We start from the raw sequence: 17,966 nt of genomic DNA, 5'->3' as shown, positions 1-17,966 counted from the left end.
CCAGCTACTCAGGAGGCTGAGGTGGGAGGATCGCTTGAGCCCAGGAGTTCGTTATTACTGTAAGCTATGATGCTGCCACTCTATGATGGGGTGAGATGGAATGAGACTGCCTCTACTACAAAAAGGAAAAAGCCAGGGCAGATATATCAAATTGCTTCATATTGTTCTGGTTAAGACAATGGGAGACTTAAACTTTTTACTCCGCTGTATATGTATGTATATCCAAATGTATGTCTATACATATTCCTTGTATAATACAATGAAAAAAATTAGTAATATTTGAAAAAGAAAGGGCCACAGAAATATAGACTTAAGCCACATAGAAACCCATTCATTTGCAGACCCTATTGCTTCCAGCCATTTCTGAAACCTCTCCTTGGCCTCATCTCGTTTACTTTTTAACATTTTGTTTGTAAATAATTATAGACTCACAGGAAATTTCAAAAATAATACCAAAAAAGACCTTGTGCCTTTTATCCAGCTTGCCTCAACAGTAACATTTTTTGTTGATGTAATATAATATCAAAATCAGGAATTGAAATTGATACATTACTGTTCAGCAGACTACAGGCCTGATTTCGCTTGGAATATTTTTTTAAACCTTCATTAATGTGTGGGTGTGTACATGTATAGTCCTAACAATTTTACGCCATCTAAAGATTTGTGTAACCACAACTACAATGAAGATACAAAAATATTCCATTTCCCAAAAAAAAAAAAAACCTCCTTTGGCTTACCTCTTTGCACTCACTTTCAGCCACTCTGCACATATTATGTTAGATTTATTTCATCCTCTTTGGAGTGACTGCTAGTGGTATTGTGAATTTGATTACATGTCAAACATTTGGTTTCCATGTGTTCATTGTTAATTTATAGAACTGCAACTAATATTTTAATTACATTATTAATCTTGAGATAATTGTAGATTTACATGCAATTTTAGGAAAAAATACAGAGATCCCATGTTCCCTTTAACCAGTCCCACTGGTTGATATCTTTCAAAACTATAGTACAGTAACATAACCAGGATATTGATATTGACACAATCCATCTATCCTATTCAGAATTCCCTCAAGCTGCCCTTTTTTGACCAAATCTGCTTCCATCCCGCTCTCCCTCCTTAATGACTGGCAACCACTAATGTGTTGTCTATTTCTGTAATTTTATCATTTCAAGAATGTTAAACAAATGGAACCATATAGCATTGCAACCTTTGGGAATTGACTTTTTTCACTCAATACCATTCTCTAGAGAGTCATCCAAGTTGTAGGGGGTGTGAAGTGTCAATAGTTCTTGATTTCTTTTTGCTGCTGAGTAGTACTGCTTGGTATGGTTGTACCACCGTTTGTCTAAACATTCACTCAGGGTATTCCCAGTTTTGGCTATTAGAAATAAAGCTGCTATGAATACTAATTTACAGCTTATTGTGTGAAGATAAATGTCCATTTCTCTGGGATAAGTGTCTAAGTGTGATTTGCTAGGTCATAAGGTGCATGTTAGGTTTCGTAAGACTCTACCAAACTGTTTCCTGAGTGTCTCTAGCATTTTATATTCCCACCAGTAATTTATGAGTATGTTGATTCTCTGCATCCTTGCCAGCATTTGATGTTATCACTATTTTTTATTTTAAACATTTTGATAGGCATATAGTGATATCTGATTAGGCAAATACCAATAATGAGGGTGAAAAATCATTTTATGTGCTTATTTTCTATCTGTATATCCTTTTTGGTAAAGTGTTTTTTGCCGTTTTCTAGTTGGACTGTTTTCTACAGTTAAATCTCAAGACTTCTTTATATTTTCTAGATACGAGTCCTTTAACAGATATGTGGTCTGTAAATATTTTCCTCCCATTCTGTAGTTTGTCCTTTCATTCTGTTATTAAGGGTATTATCTGAGCAAAAGGTTTAAATTTTGATGAAATACAGTTTATTGGTCCTTCTTATTTATGGATCATGGTTTTGATGTCATGTGTAAGAACTCTTTACCAAGCCTTAGGTCCTAAAGATTTTCTCCTGTGTTTTCTTTTTGAAGTTTTATGGTTTTATATTTCACATTTAAATTTGTGCCCCCCTTTGAGTTAACTTTGGTATGATATTTGAGGTTTAGGTCCAGGTTCAATTTTTGTTTATGAATGTCTAATTGTTAGAGCGCAATTTGTTGAAAAGGGTATCCTTCCTCTACTGAATTTTTTTTTCATCTTTGTCAAAAATCAGACTTGGGTCTCTTTCTGTGTCCTCTATTCTGTTGTATTGGCCTATGTGTCTATTCTTTATACAGTACTACACTGTCTTTATTATTGTTTGGATATAGTACATGTTAATATGGGAGTATTAGTCCATTCACATACTGCTATAAAGAAATACCTGAGACTGGGTAATTTATAAAGAAAAGAGGTTTAATTGGCTCACGGTTCTGTAGGCTGTGCAAGAAGCATAGCAGCTTCTGTTTCTGGGGAGGCCTCAGGAAGCTTACAATCATGGCAGAAGGCAAAGGGGGAGCAGGCACATCACATGGGCGGAGCAGGAGAAAGAGAGAGAACAGGTTGGGGGGTGCCACACACTTTTAAACAAGCAGATCTTGTGTGAACTCACTCACTATGATGACAACAGCACCAAGGGGATGGTACTAAACCATTTATGAGAAACCGACCCCATGATCCAATCACCTCCCACCAGGCCCCACATCCAAGATTGGGGATTACAATTTTACATGAGTTTTCGGTGAGGATACACATCCAGACCATATCAATGGGGTAGCATGACTTTTCTCTATTTTTTGAACATTTCTTTAGCTACTCTAGGGCTTGTGCCTGTCCATATACATTTTAGAATAAACTTGTCTATGGGTACAAAAAGTCTTGCTGAAAATTGTGTTAAATTTACAGACCAATTTAGGGGAAAATTGACATAATTTCTGTGTGAATTCTTCAAACCCATGAACACAGTATGTTTCTTCATTTATTTAGATACTCTTTATTTCATCAAAACTGTAGAATATTCAGCATTCAGATCCTATATATGTTTGTTAAATATACTCCTAAGAACTCACTTTCTTTGAAGCAATTATACATGATTTTATGTTTCTAATTTCAGTTTCCACATGCTTGTTCGTTGTTAGTATGTAGAAATATGATAATTTTTTTGTGTGTTCATCTTGTATCCTGCAACCTAGCTGAACTTTTTTTCTTATTTCTTGTGAGACAGGAATAATGCGGTGTGGTTGCAGAAGAATAGAAAATTCCAGACAGCAGTTTCAGATGACTAGCAAAAGAAACTGTTGAAATAGCAGCAGAAGCTAGGTGTTGGGAGCAGGCTCCCCAAAATCTGGCCATAAACTGGCGCCATAACTGGCCATAAACAAAATCTCTGCGGCACTGTAACATGTTCATAATGGCCCTAACGCCCAAGCTGGAAGGTTGTGGGTTTACGGGAATGAGGGCAAGGAACACCTGGCCCGCCCAGGGCGGAAAACCGCTTAAAGGCATTCTTAAGCCACAAACAATAGCATGAGTGATCTGTGCCTTAAGGACATGCTCCTGCTGCAGTTAACTAGCCCAACGTATTCCTTTAATTCGGCCCATCCCTTTATTTCCCATAGGGGATACTTTTAGTTAATTTAATATCTATAGAAACAATGCTAATGATTGGTTGGCTGTTAATAAATTTGTGGGTAAATCTCTGTTCAGGGTTCTCAGCTCTGAAGGCTGTGAGACCCCTGATTTCCCACTTCACACCTCTATATTTCTGTGTGTGTGTCTTTAATTCCTCTAGCGCCGCTGGGTTAGGGTCTCCCTGACGGAGCTGGTCTCGGCAGCTAGGGGCTGATAAGAACCTAAAAAACCAGGGTATGGACCAAGCTGGATAAGATCAACTGGACACAACATGGTGCTGGATTTGACCTAGGTGTTACCTAGGATGTCATTATACCCTCATTAACATAGTAAATCACACACCCACTAGCACCAGGACAGTTCCAGGAACACCCATATTTGGTGTAAAAATGGGTGGTGCCACAGGTCTAAGAAATCTCTAACCTTTTCTAGGAACTTTGTGAATATTCCACCCCTTGATTAAAGAAACCTGCAAAGGTAGAAGCCCCAAATTCCATTGCATGACTCACTCTGAGTATGCCTGCACTCCCCTTTCTTGAGTGTGTACTTTTGCTTTGCAATAAATCACTGTACTTTCCACTCTTTTCTGACTTATCCTTGCATTCCTTCTCGCAATGGTGTCAAGAGCCTGGACACTAGCTGGGGTTGAAGTCTAACCAGTGTTTGGGGACCTCCCCCAGCCCACCAGTATCACTTGGAGTATTTTGTCAATTCCTTGGAATTTTCTAACTAGATAATCATGTCATCTGCAAATTGGGACACTTTTATTGCTTCTTTCCCAATCCTTATTTCCTTTCCTTGTGTTATTGCAGTGGATAGAATTTCCAGTACTACGTTGAAAAAGAGTGGTGAAAAGCTAACATCACTGCCTTGTTTGAGATCTTGGGGGGAAGCATTCAGTCTTTCACCACTAGATACAATGTTAACTGTAGGGAGTTTTGTTTGTTTTTTTGAAAAAGAAGTTTCTCTGTTGTCTCATTTTTTGTTTCCTTTATTTAAAAAATTTAGAATTGTGGTAAAATACACATAACATAAAATTGATCACATTAACTGTTTTTAAGTGTTCAGTAGTGTTAAGAACATTCACATTGTTCTGCACCCAATCAAAATAGCTCTTTTTATCTTGCAAAACTGAAACTCTATACCCATTAAATTACAACTCCCCATTTCCTCCTGCCCTTATCCTCTGAAAACCACTATTCGACTATGTGTCTCAATGAATTTGACTACTCTAGACACCTCATATAAGTGGAATCATACAATATTTGTCTTTTTGTAGTTGGCTTATTCATACAAAATAAAATTAAGTGTAGTCCTCAGAAAACATATTTTTTTATAAGAAGCATAAAACCATGCTTGAAAATGAATAAATCTTTGAAATGTCGTAAAAATTTGAAGTGAGGTTCTTGTAGCATAGAGTTGGGTTATTTTTTTAATCCACTGTCAATTTCTGTCTTTTCATTGCTATTCTTATATTATTTACATTTAAAGTAAGTATATTGATATGCTGGGGCTTAAGTGTGCTATTTTATTATTTGCTTTCTGTTTGTTCACTTTGTTTCTTATCCCTCTGTTTCTCTTTTCTTGCCTTCCTGTAGGATATTTGAACATTTTGTAAAAATTCCATTTTGATTCACATGTAGTGTTTTTTTTCCTTTTTTGTACTATAATATTTATTTATTTATTTATTTATTTATTTATTTATTTATTTATATTTTTTGAGACGGAGTCTCGCTCTGTAGCCCAGGCTGGCGTGCAGTGGCCGGATCTCAGCTCACTGCAAGCTCCGCCTCCCGGGTTCACGCCATTCTCCGGCCTCAGCCTCCCGAGTAGCTGGGACTACAGGCGCCCGCCACCTCGCCCGGCTATTTTTTGTATTTCTTAGTAGAGACGGGGTTTCACCGTGTTAGCCAGGATGGTCTCGATCTCCTGACCTCGTGATCCGCCCATCTCGGCCTCCCAAAGTGCTGGGATTACAGGCTTGAGCCACCGCGCCTGGCCTATTTTTATTTTTTATACTGGTATAAATATATATAAAGTTCAGTAAAGGTAACTTTTCATTGTCTCTATTTCTTCTGTGGTCATTATAGTCATTTGTTTCATTTCTATTTATTTATTTACTTATTATACTTTAAGTTCTGGGATACATGTGCAGAATGTGCACATTTGTTACATAGGTATACATGTGCCATGGTGATTTGCTGCACCCATCAAACCATCACCTACATTAGATATTTCTCCTAATGTTATCCCTTCCCTAACCCCCTATCCCCTGACAAGCCCCAGTGTGTGATGTTCCCCTCCCCGTGTCCATGTGTTCTCATTGTTCAACTCCCACCTATGAGTGAGAATATGCAGTGTTTGCTTTTCTGTTCTTGTGTTACTTGGCTGAGAATGATGGTTCATTCATGTCCCTGCAAAGGACATGAACTCATCCTTTCTTATGGCTGCATAGTATTCCATAGTGTAAATGTGCCTCATTTTCTTTATCCAGTCTATCATTGATGGTTATTTGGGTTGGTTCCAAGTCTTTGCTATTGTGAACAGTGCTGCAATAAACATACATGTGCATGTGTCTCTATAGTTGAATGATTTACAGTTTTGGGGGTATATACCCAATAATGGGATTGCTGGGTTAAATGGTATTTCTTTTTTTTTTTTTTTTTTTCAGGACGGGAGTCTCGCGCTGTGTCACCCAGGCTGGAGTGCAGTGGCGTGATCTCGGCTCACTGCAAGCTCCGCCTCCCAGGTTCAGGCCATTCTCCTGCCTCAGCCTCCGAGTAGCTGGGACTACAGGCGCCCGCCACCACGCCCGGCTAGTTTTTTTGTATTTTTAGTAGAGACGGGGTTTCACCATGTTAGCCAGGATGGTCTCGATCTCCTGACCTCGTGATCCGCCCGCCTCGGCCTCCCAAAGTGCTGGGATTACAGGCTTGAGCCACCGCGCCCGGCTTAAATGGTATTTCTGGTTCTGGATCCTTGAGGAATTGCCACACTGTCTTCCACAAGGAATGAACTAATTTACACTCCCACTAACAGTGCAAAAGTGTCCTTATTTCTCCATATCCTCTCCAGTATCTGTTGTTTCCTGACTTTTTAATGATCGCCATTCTAACTGGTGTGGGATGGCATCTCATTGTGGTTTTGATTTGCATTTCTGTAATGATCAGTGATGATGAGCTTTTTTTTATATGTTTGTTGGCTGCATAAATGTCTTCTTTTGAGAAGTGTCTGTTCATATCCTTTGCCCACTTTTTGATGGAGTTGTTTGTTTGTTTGTTTTCTTGTAAATTTAAGTTCCTTGTAGATTCTGGATATTAGCCCTTTGTCAGATGGATAGATTGCAAAAATTTTCTCCCGTTTTGTAGGTTTCCTGTTCACTCTGATCATAGCTTCTTTTGCTGTGCAGAAGCTCTTTAGTTTAATTAGATCCCATTTGTCAACTTTGGCTTTTGTTGCCATTGCTTTATATGTAGTGTTTTTTAATATAGTTCTTTATATTATTATCTTTTGTTGGCTACTCTATGTATTACAATATACATTACACATCACAATCTCCTGGCATCAACATTTAAACCACTTTGAGTGAAGTGGAAAAATTTAACTTCCATTTAGCTTTCTTCACCCTCCTTCCATCTAAATATAAATAGCTTAAGCATTTCCTCTATGTACATTGAACCTGCCTTAGCTAATGTTGTAAGTTTTGCTTTAACCATCAAACATGATCTTAAAAACTCATGAGGAGAAAGTTATCCTGTTATGTTCACCCCCGCTTTTACTCATTCCATTATTCTTTCTTCCTTCCGGAAGTTCCAACCTCCTGTGTTATCATTTCCTTTCTGTTTAGATAATTTCCTTTAACCATTATTTAAGGGCTGCTAATCACCAGTTCTCTTAGGTTTTATTAATCTGAGAATGTCTTTATTTCCTCTGTATTCCTGAAGGATATATTTGCTAGATATAGAATTAGTGGTTGACAATGGATGGGAAAGTGGAGGGCTGCCTAGTCTTGTCTGCAACTGAACCACCTCCTTCAATTTCCTTGGTGCCAGATGGGAGTGACACTTGGGTGAATGGAAAAGCTGAATGCCAACTAACTAGCTCTCCCTTGGACTTTCTCATCTCCCTCTTTGGTGATGATTTGTGGAAGAAGTCCCACTCCCTCTAGACCTTGTTGACACAACTCCAGAAGAGTGCTGCTTGTTTCTATTGGGTAGGGAGTTGGAGTGGAAGATTGGATTCCTGGTGCAGTCATCAGAGACATCAGAGCACCACCACTTACTTCCACATGGGAGGTAGGGGACTGAATATTAGCTGCCCACTCAGCCCTACTGAAACTGCACAGAGGAGTGGGTCACTTTGACTGAAGTGAGGTGGGTTTGTCAAAAAGATGTTCTGCTCTGTTAAGCCACCGTTTCCTCTAAAACCTTTGGCTAGAGGAAATAAGCTTTTCTTGGAGGTTTTCTTTGTTGGCAGTTCTTGGTTGCTGGCTTCTCCAGTGCCCAATCAAGGATATATGAGAGGCGAAAAGAACATTCAGAAGACCAGGAACAGTGGCTCATGCCTGTAATACCAGCACTTTGGGAGGCTGAGGCGTGTGGATCACTTGAGCCCAGGAGCTGGGCAAATTGCTTGAGCCTAGGAGTTGAAGACCAGCCTGGGCAACATGGCAAAATCCCATCGCTATGAAAAATACAAAAATTATCTGGGCACGGTGGCTGTATTAATTCATTTTCACGCTGCTGATAAAGACATACCTGAGTCTGGGTAATTTATAAAGGAAAGAGGTTTAATGCACTCACATTTCCACGTGGCTGGGGAGGCCTCACAGTCATGGCAGAAGGCAAAAGTCACGTCTTATATGGTGGCAGGCAAGACAGAATGAGAGCAGGCTGGGTGCGGTGGCTCACGCCTGTAAGCCCAGCACTTTGGGAGGCTGAGGTGGGTGGATCATGAGGTCAGGAGATCGAGACCATCCTGGCTAATATGGTGAAACCCTGTCTCTACTAAAAATACAAAAAAATTAGCTGGGCATGGTGGTGGGCACCTGTAGTCCCAGCAACTCCGGAGGCTGAGGCAGGAGAATGGCATGAACCTGGGAGGCGGAGCTTGCAGTGAGCCGAGATAGCACCACTGGACTCCAGCATGGGCGACAGAGTGAGACTCCGTCTCAAAAAAAAAAAAAAAAGAGAGAGAGAGAATGAGAGTCAAGCAAAAGGGGAAACCCCATATAAAACCACCAGATCTCATGAGACTTACTCACTACCATGAGAACGGGATGGGGGAATGTAGGGAAAAGAAAGAAAATCAGACTGTTGCTGTGTCTGTGTAGAAAGGGAAGACATAAGAAATTCCATTTTGACCTGTACTTTGAAAAATTGCTTTGCTGAGATGCTGTTAATTTGTAACTTTGCCCCAGTCACTTTGCCCCAGCCACTTTGCCCCAGCCTTGTGTTCGCAGAAACATGTGTTGTATGGAATCAAGGTTTAAGGGATCTAGAGCTGTGCAGGATGTGCCTTGTTAACAAAATGTTTACAAGCAGCATGCTTGGTTAAAGTCATCGCCATTCTCTACTCTCAATAAACCAGGGGCACAATGCACTGCTAAAAGCCGCAGGGACTTCTGCCTTGGAAAGTCAGGTATTGTCCAAAGTTTCTCCCCATGTGATAGTCTGAAATATGGCCTTGTGAAATGAGAAAGACCTGATCGTCCCCCAGCCCGACACCTGTAAAGGGTCTGTACTGAGGTGGATTAGTAATAGAGGAAAGCCACTTGCAGTTGAGGTAGAGGAAGGTCACTGTCTCCTGCCTGCCCCTGGGAACTAAATGTCTTGGTATAAAACCCGATTGTACATTTGTTCAGTTCTGAGATAGGAGAAAAACTGCCCTATGGCAGGAGGCAAGACATGTTGGCAGCAATGCTGCTTTGTTATTCTTTACTCCACTGAGATGTTTGGGTGGAGAGAAACATAAATCTGGCCTACGTGCACATCCAGGCATAGTACCTCCCCTTGAACTTAATTATGACATAGATTCTTTTGCTCACATGTTTTCTTGCTGACCCTATTATCACCCTGCTCTCCTACCACATTCCTCTTGCTGAGATAATGAAAATAGTAATCAATAAAAACTAAGGGAACTCAGAGACTGGTGCCGGTGCAGGTCCTTGGTATACTGAGTGCCGGTCTCCTGGGCCCACTGTTGTTTCTCTATACTTTGTCTCTGTGTCTTATTTCTTTTCTCAGTCTCTCATCCCACCTGATGAGATATACCCACAGGTGTGGAGGGGCAGGCCACCCCTTCAGGGGAAACTGCCCCCATGATTCAATTATCTTCCACTGGGTTCCTCCCACAACATATGGAAATTAGGGGAGCTACATTTCAAGATGAGATTTGGGTGAGGACACAGCCAAACCATATCAGTGGCATGTGCCTGTAGTCCCGGCTACTTGGGAGGCTGAGGTGGGAGGATCACTTGAGCCCAGGAGGGAAGGTTGCAGTGAGCCAACATCGTGCCACTGCACTCCAGCCTGGGTGACAGAGTGAGACCTTGTCTCAGAAAAGAACACCCAGGTAACTCACTGCTACCATGTCTTTCCTCAAGTCCCAAGGTCCATAGGCAATCCTTACTTCCAACTGTTACGAAAAACTTTAGACATATGACATTTAACAGAGTTTATTTGAGCAAAGAATGATTTATGAATTGAGCAGCACTTAGAACCAGAAAAGGTTCAAAGAGCTCTGCCCAGCAATGTGAGCAGCAGGTTTTTAATAGCCTGATCACTGACTCAAAGTAGAGAAATCACCTGATTGGCTATACAGTTAGGTATTTGTCTTATTTGAGTATGGGCTGATGGGAAGTCTCTAATTACATAGCCAATCAGCTGGTTGGCTGTTTGTGATTGGCTGAGGCTTGTTTTTCTTTTAAGTCAGTTAGAAGAAATGTTTCTAAGTCCCAGTTTGCTTACATAAGAGCTCTGGTTACAGAGACAACTTCAGGCTAGTGGCATCCTGCTTATTTTGCTTTAACACACCTTTCAAAGTTTCCCTATGCTTGTGGTATAACAATACAGTTAAATGCAACCATATCAAGTAGATATTGTGATCAGTTCTGTCAAATTTGTACCTTTGTGTATCCACCACCACAATCAAGATACAGAACATTTTCATCACAACGGAAAGTTCTCTTGTGCTTCTCCTAATCAACACCTTTCCTCTGCACCCAGGCCAAGGACACCCCTATCTATTTTCTGTCACTAATGATTGGATTTGTTTTCCTAGGTGTTCACATACATTTGTTATCATTCACATGCAGGTTCATGCTGCCTGTGTGCAGTAAGTCAATCACTGTGGTGACAGATTTTGCAAAACAGAATTTATTCATGAGGCAGCCAAGTGAAGACGTGTGAGAATAGGTCTCAAATTCACTTCCCCAAAGATAAGGCTTAGGGATATTTATGGGTTAGAGAAGCGAGGTGGTCTAAGGCATGGGGAAAGGTGATTGGTAGTGGGGAAAAAATGAAGTAATCAATGATCTATGCAAGTGTATTTGGGGATTATGGAATTTCATAGGACGTATGTTCAGAAAATGTTACTGTTAGCATGATCTGTAGCTGGAGTTTTTGGCCTTCTGACAAAAAAGTCAAAAAGGCCACCTCTCAGGCATTTGCATAGGCCCAATTAAAGCATCAGTAGTTTCAACTGGTTTGAACCGGACAGGAGCTGCTCCAAGTTCCTGAAAAACAACTGAAGCAACCGTTACCATGGTGACTTTTAAATGTTATCTACAAGGTAGCCAGTGAAAGTTAAGTTTTAGCCTTCAGCAGTGTGGCCTTCAGCTACCATGACCTTCAGCTTTATGAAAAAATATCAAAAAGCAAGCAACCACAAGCAAGTAGGGCAGGCTGTTTGGCAGACCTAATCAGATTAACCCTTTGGTTTCCAGTGGAGTCATACAGAATGAACTCATTTATGCTTGGCCTCTTCGACTAAGAATAACATTTTTGAAATACAATCATGTTGTTGCATGTATGAATATTTAGTTCCTTTCTATTGTTAAGGAGTATTCCATTGTAGAAATACACCACAATTTGTTTACTCATGTATTTATTGTGGTAGGGAACCTTTAAGATTGCCCACAGTGATCCCTACCTCCTGGTATTACTCCCTTGAGCCATCTCCGGCATTGAAAGTGGGCCATCATTAATTACTTGTTTCCAACTATAAGACATTTAACAGCAACACTTGGCAGTGAGTCTTTTTAATTTTAGCCATCATAATGGGCGCATAGTGGTAACTTGTTATTTTCTTTTGCATTTCCCTTATGACTAATAATGCTGAGTATCTTTACATATTTTGCCGTTCAACATGTATTTTCTTGTAAAATGTCCATTTAAATCTTTTATTCCCTTTAACAATTAGGTTGTTTGTGTATCGAGTTATAAGAGGTCTTTATATATTTCAGATACAAAGCCTTTGTTGGATGTACGTTTTGCAAATAGTTTTTTCAGTCTGTGGCTTGCCTTTAATTTTTGCAATGTTGTATTTCAAAGAGGAGAAGATTTTAACTTTGATGACGTTTATCAGTGTTTTCCTTATGGTTCATGTCTTTTGGTCCTCTGTAATAAAACTGTACCTGTTCCAAAGTTACCAAAACCTTATCCCATGTATTATTCTAGAAGTCTTATAGTTTTTGCTTAGCATTCTGGTCTGTTACTTATTTCAAATTAATGCTTGTGTATGGCATGAGATAGGAGATGGTGTTCATTTCATTGTTTAAATATATATTTTTAAAAATCTAGTTATCTCAGCAGCGTGTGTTGAAAAGACTTTCTTTTTCCTGTTGAACAACTTTGTGTAGTCTTAAAGCAATATTACGCTATCTTGATTGCTGCAACTTGAAATCAGGTAGTGTAATTATTTCAACTTTGTTCTTGCATTTCTGTTAAACTTATTCCTAAGTATATTCTTCTCTGTGATGTTATTATAAATGGAATTGCTTTCTTAATTTCATGTTCCAATGATACATTGTTAGTTAATAGAAATAAAATTGCTTCGGGAGGCTGAGGCAGGAGAATGGCGCGAACCCGGGAGGCGGAGCTTGCAGTGAGCTGAGATCCGGCCACTGCACTCCAGCCTGGGCGGCAGAGCGAGACTCCGTCTCAAAAAAAAAAAAAAAAGAAATAAAATTGCTTTTATACATTGATCTTCCTGACGGATTGACACTTCTATCATTATAAAACATCCCTTACAAATGTCACTAGAGAAAAAGCTTTTTGTACTAGGTGAACCTCAAGTCAGTTCAAAAACAAGGAGTCTCGTGAGTGAGATCTTCCAGGGAGCCAACAGATGGGTCCAATAATGACAATTCTTTGGGAATTAAGCTTTGTAAGAGCTCCAGCTCTGTTCTGCAACTCTGTCAGCTGTCAGGCTTCACCTTCAACATGACCCATTAGTTTCTTAAGTTATGCCAGAGCTAGAGAGTGGAGAATGGAACTAGGGCAAGTTAAAATGCCATAAAGCTTGCTATTTTTATTGATTCAGCCATGTTTTCTTGAATAAATATTTTCTGGCTAGCTATAAGCCTTTGGGTTATGTCTATAGTTCTGAAAATGTTGATTCTAACCATTATTGCCATTATCCTTGTTGATATTTTGGAGGAGAGAACTTTTGGTGGTTGTTACTCTGCCATTTTCACTGACATCACCCTCCTTGTTATGTTATGTTATGTTGAAAACTAGACATTTTAGATAATATATTGTAGTAACACTGAATATTGATCTCCTGTGGACTTACCGTTGGTGTTGCTTGCTTGATTGTTTAGTGACTTGGCTAGACTATTTTATTGAAGTTGTCCCCCACCCCCTAGCAGAAAGCCCATGAGGCTGTTCTTGAACTTGAGCATGTGCACATGAACTTAAGCTTGTGCACAGTCATCCTGAGATGACAGTGGTTTTAGTAGGGCTATCTTTGACTATCTTTTTCTATGATCACACCTGTTAGGTTCCATTTAAATTTCAGTCCCTTTGGAAATGTAGTTTTTAGGGAAAGCCTTTGAGGTTTGTTCTAATCCCAGGAGAAATCTTCTTTACTATTTCTTTCCCTGGTTCTCTTTGGTAAACTCAGCCCTAGGTAACTATAAATCTTTTTTTGTTTATAGATTTGCCTATTCTGGATTTTTTTGTGCAAGTGGAATCATGTTGTCCTTTGTGTCTGGCTTCTTTCACTTAGCATACTGTTTTCAAATTTCATCCATGTTGCAGCATGTATCATTATTTCATTTCTTTTTATTGCTGAATAATATTCTATTGTATGGATAGATCACATTTCGTTAGTCCATCCATAAGTTGATGTACTTATGGGTTGTTTCCACTTTTATATTATTGTGATTAATGACACTATGATTATTACACAAGTTTTTGTGTGTGCACATGTTTTACTGGTCATGGGTGTATACATATGAGTGGAATTTTGGGGTCATATGATAACTCTATGTTTAACTGTTTGGGGAACTATCAGACTGTTTTCCAAAGTGGTTGCTCCACCAGCAGTGTATGAGGATTCTAATTTCTCCACATCCTCCCTAAAATTTTTTAATGTCCCTTTGCTTTAACCATTTCACTGTGGTAAAGTGGTATTTCCTTGGTTTTAACTGGCATTTCCCTAAGCCTGACGTTATATGCGGGTTTTCTATAGATGCTTTTTATCAAGTTGGTAAAATTCCTTTTTATTTATGGTTTGCTGAAATTTTTTTTTATCATGAATGAATGCTGTAATTTGTCAAATGTGTTTCAAGTTCTATTGATATTGTTGAGGAAGACAAACTTTTCTTTTATCTTCTTAGGTTCTGTTTTGGGGCCTGTGAATTAAACTGACAAAAGACAGGCAAACAGGAGAAAAAGTTTGCAGTTTTTATTGATGTTAATACTTTAAGTTTTACTTGTGTGTGAGCTTCATAGAAAAGAAATTAAAACAATAAAAAAGGAAAACAAAAGAAATGAAAAGCAACAACAAAAAAGAAACGAATAAAACAGAAAGAGATAACTGGGGATACAAAATCAAAATGTGTGTAATATTTAAATTTTACATGCATGGGGCTTCATAGAAAAGAAATGAAAAATTTTAAAAATGAAAAACAAAAAGAAATTTAAAAAAGAGAAACAGTTAATTGGGGACACAAAATGTAGACAAGAAAATTTTGGTGCAAAGGGGAAAAAGAATAGATGACTAAAGAGTCAGAGAAAAAAGAATTGGTGGAGTGATGCTCTTGAGAAGGTAAGATTTCGCATCTAGTGTGCAAGTTAGAGATTTGACCTTAGATAGGAGTAAAAGCATTCATCTATGTGAATTAGTGGCAAGTCTGCATATTCTTTTGCTAGTTCCCCTCCAAATTCATCTACCTAATACAGGTACAGAGAAAAGTAGTGTCTTATGTTTGACCAGAGTTGTGTTTTTGTCAATGGTCTATGACCAAGAAAGACAAGGGTCAGTAATTGAGATGGTCAGCAACCCAGTGATTACAATGATTAACATGGAATTTCAGCCCTGTAAGGAGAGGAGAGAGGACATCATAGGTTTGAGTAAATGTGATAGAATCAATGAATGGGAATTTGCAGTGGGAATGAAAGAGTGTTAGAATCAGGATACTAAAATGAATAAACTTAAAGTTCAAAGTGCTCAGAGATTGGGGTGCATTAAATTTTTTAATACTGTTCCTGATATTTTATTTCTGGTTGTTCTCTCCATTTCCCAAGATATTTGTCTTATAATCTGTTGTATTTGTGGATTTGTATATTTCTACTTGTTATGCTCTCAACATCTGTTTTTTTTTTTTTTTTGAAGGACTTTCACTCTGTTGCCCAGACTGGAGTGTGCAGTGGCATGATCTCCGATCACCGCAACCTCCATTCCCTGGGTTCAAGCAATTCTCCAGCCTCAGCCTCCTGAGTAGCTGGGATTACAGGCACCTGCCACTGCCCCCAGCTAATTTTTGTACTTTTAGTGGAGACTGGGTTTCACCATCTTGGCCAGGCTGGTCCTGAACTCCTGACCTAGTGATCCACCCGCCTTGGCCTCCCAAAGTGCTGGGATTACAAGCGTGAGCCACTGTGCCCGGCCACATTTGTGTGTTTTAAGGATATAATATTATTAGGTTCAGACACATTTAAAAGTAATTACAATTTTCTTATTTACTTAGCCATCACTTTTTTCCTCCCATGCCTCAGCTGTTGGGGGTCTTTGCCTGATGATGTGACACAGATCTTCATTTCTGAGAGGTCTGAGTCATCCATGGTACTGCCTGTTCATTTTAATTGCTGTAGCTTTTCATTACCTTTTAGTACTGAACATAAAAGCACCAAGGGGAACCCAAGAAAATCCTGGGTTGATTCCAAATATAGCCCTCCCCCATTCCCTCTTTTATAATGTAGCTGCATCTGATTTCCCCTTAGTAATCAGAGTAAATCACCTCAGCCAGTAACATAATCCCCTACTTGACTGTTGTTTCTATAGCATGAGGTATTCAAAATGGCCAGGTGGCAGTCTTATCTTCCTATTCAGTGGAACCACTCATATGATCCCTGATGGAAGCATTCCTCCTTTGGGAACTGACACTTCCAAATCAGCAGAGCTAAAAGTGGCAAGAAGAAGAAACAAAAAGTCTATGAGTTGGCTGTTAAGAAGTCCTAGTAAGAGAAGTAACTCCCTCTTCCACCCCTTAATTCCTGGACACATGTATTCTATCTATGGGGGAAACAGCACCACATAATGGTCTCTGTTTTAAAGCATATATTGCATCATTTTAGATAGAACTCCATCCTTTCAGGGTGTTGTCATCCAGGGGATTCCTGGTTTTTCATTAAGTCTATCCACCTTTCAATTGTATCAAGCACTTTTGGGTGATGGATTATATAAGACCAGTACTGAACTGCCTTTGATGTGAAATTAATTGTATGATCAAAAAAATGCTATGTGGAATACCATAATGAAGTATGTGGCATTCTGTGAGTCCACCTATGGTGATGCTGGTATAAGCATTATGGATAGAGAAGGTAATCCATACCCTGAATATGTGTCTATTATGATGACAAATATCTGCCTCCTTGCCATAATCTGGATGTTTGTGTCCCATCCCTCTCACCAAAGTCATATGTTGAAATCTTAATCCCCAAGGTAATAATATTAAGAGGTGAAGTCTTTTGGGAGATGATTAAGTCATGAGGGTAGAGCCCTAATGAATGGGAATAGTGTCCATATAAAAGAAACCCAAGAAAGTCCCCTTGCTCACTTCACCATGTGAGGACTCAGTGAGAAAGTACCATGTTTGAACCAGAAAGCATGCTCTCACCAGACACCGAATCTGCCAGCATCTTATTCTTGTACTTTCCAGCCTCCAGAACTATGATAAATATTTTTTGTTCTATATAAGCTACCTTGTTTATTGAATTTTTTTATAGCAGCCTGAATGGACTGTGACACACATCCACAGTGGAAGAGGTCCAATGTAACTGTCCTGCCACCAAGTTGCTGGCAGGTTTGCCCAGGGAACGTTGCCATATCTGGGGCATAGTGTTGTTCTTTGCTATTTGTCAGGTTAGGACCTCACCAGTAATGGTAGCCAGATCAGCCTTCACTACGGAAAGTCCATGTTTCTGTGCCCATAAGACCATTGTGCAAGAGGTGGGACAGATGGACAATTAGATTGATTGTCATGCACAGAAAATGTCCCCAGTGAAAAGTAGTAGTCTTACTTAGACCTCTGGGATTATGGGATAACATAGCACACTCCAGTGTAGTATATGTTGCCTACAAAATCCAAAACTTACCCACCAATCACTGAGCTTCTTTTTTCCAATGATGTAACAGGTGCAGACAACACATACAGTGAAGCACAGATGGGTATATCCAACCTGCTACAGTACATTGACATACAAGAGAAAAACTGAAGTGTAGGATATAGAGCTACACACACCAACGTAGGTAAATTTCATGATTATAATAGTTGAGTGGGAAAAAAGTAGCATAAAAGTATGTACCAAATAGTAAGAAAAACTTGTCAAGCTGTGTGTGTGTGTGTGTGTGTGCATATATTGGATACACACACACGTGAATAGCAAAGGTATCCAAAAGGCAGCAGGATGTTGAAGTGGAGCTCTATTTAGTTTCAGACTTAGCTAATGCTTCCAAAATTGGTACCAAGTGCTTCACATCTTGCAAGGAGTTGCCTGACTATCAGTGGAGGACTGGTAAAGAAGGCAATCACAAACAATCATGTGAGCTCTGACCACTCACCCATGTGTGAGTGTGTACTCACATTAGAGGATCTGGGTGACTTGGAGAGCAGAGGGGCCCACTT

The sequence above is a fragment of the Theropithecus gelada genome, chromosome X (assembly GCF_003255815.1).
Source record: "Theropithecus gelada isolate Dixy chromosome X, Tgel_1.0, whole genome shotgun sequence".
NCBI lineage: Eukaryota > Metazoa > Chordata > Mammalia > Primates > Cercopithecidae > Theropithecus > Theropithecus gelada.
This window is presented reverse-complemented; position numbering follows the sequence as displayed.